Genomic DNA, 5,270 nt, shown 5'->3' on the forward strand with positions numbered 1-5,270 from the left:
TCACCAATGTTATCAGAAGATTTCTCTTTGTTAATTTCTTTTTTCTTATATTCATGTATATATTTTTTCTAATTTTGAACGAAGTTTCTTCTATCTTCTTAATAGTGATGTTTTGCTATAAATCACACTAAAAAAATGATGTTTAAAATGTTAGTAAAATATCCTAAATTTATCATATATTTTTTTGGTGTCACATTAATTAATAAAACAAACAAATTGAGTGATAAATGGTAGTGAAAACTATTTGTATTCATTGAGAAAATGACAAATATAATAATAATAAAAAACCATTCATTCTCAGTTTGCATATATATAAATAAAAAGTTAGAGGGAGAAAAAGTAGTAGTCTGTCTGTCTATCGAATCTTGAGTTGTTGTGGAAAAAAGAGAATAAAAAAAACCATAAAAAATTGTGTCATCAAATCTATAAACGTTCCTTTCCTAAATCTTTGATTTGCATGCTAATCTCATTAATTACTAATTATTTATTTAATCTCCTCCTTCTTCATTGCTTGCATTGGATCCTCACAAAATTACATTAGATTAAAACTTGATTACAAAATGAATTTCAATTCTTTATCATTATTGAGAGTGAATCAACTTTTTTTTTTTAAGAGAAGATTGAATAAACTTAAATCAACTCATACCCGTTTGTTTTATCTATACTGTTTGCTGGAAAAATCTGTTTTTCCAAAAAACAGGGATTCTCTGTTTTTGTAAAATGCTTTTCAGGTATAAAAGGCAAACAGTATGTCACTAACCAAATACATAAAACTCTCATATTTGAAGTGAAAAGTCAAACAAGAGAATGAAAATGAACAATCAAACATCCCCAAAGTTATTGAGAAAAAGCAAATTTAGAATTTATATATAAAATTATACAATGTTATAACATTAACGTTTTGAACATGAAGTAGTTTCAAATTCTAGTAACGAAAAATCTAACAAACGCTTATATTTAATTAATTTGGTTTCATGTTTATGCCACTTAACCTCCACTAACAACCCTGTGAAATCAAAGATTTGTCAAATTTATACAATTTCATAAAAAATTAACTATTGTTGAATCTGTCGTTAATAGAGTCTGAAATTATTTCATCTATAAAATATTAGTGCTAACATGCATGATTTTAAACGTAAACACAACTTACGGTTCAGTAATAGACACCTCTTGGAATCAATTCCCAAGTCCACATCCTATAGGGCCTAGCTACGTGTATTCTCCGAATAGAATATTCGATAAGTTCGTCCGTAAATAACTTCTCACCTTCTCACCTGGTTATTTTCTCTCCGCATAGAATATTCGATAAGTTCGTCTGTAAATAACTTCTCACCAGGTTATTTTCTCTCGGCATGATATAAATGAAGGTACATTGGGAATATACCGGAAGGTCTACCCTACAATGATCCCCCAATAAACATAAGTTATCCCTTGAAAATAAGGTAGATTGGGTGAAAATTGTGAGTAGATAGAAAGAAAGAAAAAAGATTGATAGAGAAGGACAGGGTGAGGGTGAGGGTGAGGGTGAGGGTGGGGACTTGATGTTTGGACTAAAACAGTTGATATGAATGTATACACAATCAATACCTATAAAATTTTATGTCCCTAAGATTAAAGGAATTGGGCCCACTATCATAAACCCATATGGAGATAAGAATATTTGTCTGAAATCTTTTTTCATTAATTTGTAGAAAAATGTTCACTTTAGGTGTAAGAAAATCATATCAAGAGAAGAGAGAGACAAAGTCTTAACCTTCATCATATCCTATCTTCTCATGTTTACACATTACAAAACTATATTAAGAAAAAAGTTTAATATATGAATTGTTATTACTATTTTTATGAACTTGTTAAAGTAATATAACATGTAGCATAACAATAGGAAATTTGGATAAATTAAAATATATATTACTTTATGCAAATTTATAGATCAATAAATTATGGTAAATAAATTTATGAGATCAATAGGTTAATTTAAATAAATTTAAGTGGCTGATAGATCATTCTAAGAAAGTTTAATGAATTAACAAGATACTTTATAAGTTCGTAAAATCAATTGACCTTTTGAATCGAGTTAAGAAAGCTTCTGATATGTTAAGCCTTAATTGAAACATGTTTCACTTTATTACCACTCATTTTAGGGATAAAATGCATTGACTATTGTCGATATTTGGGATATATTTCACAAATATTATTAAGTTTATTTTTTTCAATTATTTTCGAATTTTACACTTGATTTTAATAAGGTCATCTCAATCAATTTGTGTATAAAAACTCTATAAAATTTTGACATGATATAAAAGATAATTGATTGTATACAAATTTAACATAATATCATGACTGACGTGGCAGAAATGTGATAGCCACGTAATATATCCTAAGCAACACACATCAATGTTCAAAGTTGTGGAATTGACATATAATTAATTATATTTTATCTCATGTCAACACGTCGATATTGATACAAATTCATAACGATGTTGATAGTTTTGATCTTAAACTAACAAATAGATAACTCTTTTCTAGCTAAGCTAGAAGAAAATAATTTCAAAGGTTAGAAAATCTTAGCTTCTAATGGAGATTCAGTATTTGATTTCATAAAAGTTGTATCTTTTACAAAATGTGAAGCTTTTATAGTTGCATAACCCTAGGATAGAAATGACATAATACCCTTCAATACACTACTAATATCACTTAATACATTAGGGGAAGAATGAGTAAAATAACCTAATGGCAAACTAGAAAAAATACTAAATGGCAAATCAATGAATAGCTAGTTGCAACACAGTAAATACATCATAAGACAGAAGTTGCAAAGTTGATAGAACTTGATGGTGAAATTAGTCCACACGCCATGTGGATAAGGTGACACCTTGTGTGAGCTGAAGCTTCGATATTCCACACAACGTGTTGCAAGATCCACACACCGTGTGGATTCATTCAGAAAGATCAGAAACTCCAATGAGATACCACACGTCATGTGGTTAGGGTGACACCGCGTGACTGCTCTTGCCATGTTTCTTCATTGATGCACTTGCTCATTGTTGGAACTGGAACTGAAAGAAAAGCAGAAAACCGAACAGAAAAAAAGAAATGGACAGAGGCGCGAACTATATCGCTTTCTTTAAGACGTTCGCAAAACTGCCGGGAAATCGCAAGCAGTGTAAATTCCGGTCGCCTCGAGGATAAAACAACCCTCTGTATATGAATTTGTATTGCAACCGTACAAATACGTTTCTGTCTACACTCAATATCAATTGCTCAGTTTTGAAAGTAAATTATAATTGTGTGTTTTGGAATGGCAGTCTCACACCTATTTATACAGAAAAAATAGAGTTGTTGAGCTCTGATTTAGTGGAGAAGAAGGTGGGAGAGAAATCAGAGAAGGTGGAAGACTGAGTATGTAAAGACTCGATCAGAAAAAAATAGACGTTAGTGGGAGACTGATTCAGAAAGCTGTATTTATTTAAATAAAAAATAAAACTGAATTTAAATAAAATAATAATAAAAAATATTATTAATTTTTCCAATAAAAAATTATAGGATTTACACCAAACCAACCCGGCCCGGTTCAGACGGCGGAGCGCGCGCGCGCGTGGTGGTCAAGCAAGAGGTAGGTCCTCACCCTTTCACAAAAGTGTGTGAGGACCTCATTAATAAGTATCTCCACCACGTGCTTTGAAAGCAACGTGAGATACTTTCCATCCTAAAACACAAAGGTATGGATTCATTTTCATAAATTAAAAATTGGCCCAAGCCCAACACTCATACGACATGTTGATGTTCTTCTCACACGCCGCGTGAGTCATGTTTTTGTAGTTTCTCTGCTTCCTTCATATTGATTAGGGATGTCAATATAGGTCACAACACGATAATATGATTCGCGTAACACGGAAATTAAACGAATTAGGGTTGAGATAAATGGGTTTGGGTCATAAATGGGTTGACTCGCGAATTCGTTGTAACCCGTATAATTTAGACGAATCTATGGGTCGTGTCAACCCAACCTGCGAACCCATATAACCCGGCCCATATAATCCATCTAACCCATATATCATGTAAATATAAAAAAGTTTTATGGATATTAAAGTAATTTTAATTGTTAACCCTAATATATATATATATATATATATTAGTAGATTACAAAACACGTTAGGTTTCAAACTTTCTTTCCCTAACAATTTGTGTTGTCTGCCTCTTTTTATTGACATTCGGTGAACGCTTCAGTCTCCAGCCACAAGTAAGTCTTTTGTTGATTTAATTTTCCACTTAAATTGTCATTTGCCTCTTATTCCTGTCCATGACATTCAACTTCAGTCGGTTACACTCATTTATCCGAAACAGCAAGCATAAGAAATTCTAGGAAATTAGGTATTGATTTTGAGAGACCATGAGATTCGACGGCTTTTGTACTCTGGTAGACTGTTAGTAGTTCTTTTTTCTAAGATAGTGATGTTTTCCTTTAATCTAGAACCTAGTTGTTGCTTTTAATATGCTTTATTCTTGTGGTATATAAAATAATAAATAATAGGCTATCAATCTAAACCAGGTTAATTTTGGTCTCTAAATTTTTATTTCTTATTATAAAAGTTTTTAAACTTTTATTTATATTAAAATTAGATTGATGATGGTGTGGTGTAGTAGGCTATAATTACGTAACAAAGTCATGGATTATCCAATAAAATACATATTAATAAGGGTAAAGTTCAAATAAAACCCATGTGGTTTCACTAATTTTCAGATAAAGGACTGTGGTTTACTTTTTGTCAAAACGAGGATTGAAGTTTTTAACTTTAACAAAATAAGGACTTTTTCGATTGATACTATTAAAATCACCTTTGGCGACTTCAAAAATGACATATTTTAAGAACTACTAATATTTTAAGCAACTTTAATTCTTCAACTTTTTTATTTTGAGATTGTTTAGATGATGTTTGGTAAAGAGAGAGAAAGTTAATGTTTAGAGAGAGAAAGTTCCAATGATTTTCGAAAATCGAAAATGCAATTCCATAGAAAATATGACATTGAACAACTTTAATCTTGAAAATTTTCATTTTCAGGTCGTTAAAGATGGTTTTAATAGCATTAATCCAAGTTTGAAACCTCAATCATTGTTTTGACAAAAAGTAAATCATGGTCCTTTATCTGAAAATTAGTAAAACCACAGAGGTTTTATTTGAACTTTACCCTATTAATAATTAAAGACCATTTATGCTAAAAAAAAATTCCAGAAGCTTGAACCTGACTTCTATTTGTTCTTGTTTCGATCT

The sequence above is a fragment of the Euphorbia lathyris genome, chromosome 9 (genome assembly GCF_963576675.1).
Source record: "Euphorbia lathyris chromosome 9, ddEupLath1.1, whole genome shotgun sequence".
In the NCBI taxonomy this organism is placed as follows: Eukaryota; Viridiplantae; Streptophyta; class Magnoliopsida; order Malpighiales; family Euphorbiaceae; genus Euphorbia; species Euphorbia lathyris.